The 262-nt window shown below is 77.1% G+C and overlaps 1 protein-coding gene across 1 annotated transcript in view; it reads right to left on the bottom strand.

Annotated features, from left to right (window-relative positions):
- The window catches only part of NARF (nuclear prelamin A recognition factor), a 19,995-nt gene that overhangs the window by 19,283 nt on the left and 450 nt on the right, over window positions 1-262 (bottom strand). The window lies entirely within an intron of this gene.

Genomic DNA, 262 nt, shown 5'->3' on the forward strand with positions numbered 1-262 from the left:
ACCCCGGCCGGACTGACCCCCTGACCCCGAGCAGCCCCGACCCCGGCGGGACTGACCCCCTGACCCCGAGCAGCACCGACCCCGGCCGGACTGACCCCCTGACCCCAGCAGCCCCGACCCTGGCCGGACTGACCCCCTGACCCCCAGCAGCACCGACCCCGGCAAGACTGACCCCCCTGACCCCGAGCAGTCCCGACCCCGGCCGGACTGACCCCCTGACCCCAGCAGTCCCGACCCCGGCCGGACCGACCCCCCTGACCCC

Source organism: Callorhinus ursinus, unplaced genomic scaffold (genome assembly GCF_003265705.2).
Source record: "Callorhinus ursinus isolate GAN/ISIS: 27379988/994484 unplaced genomic scaffold, GSC_fseal_2.0 scaffold68, whole genome shotgun sequence".
Classification (NCBI taxonomy): Eukaryota; Metazoa; Chordata; class Mammalia; order Carnivora; family Otariidae; genus Callorhinus; species Callorhinus ursinus.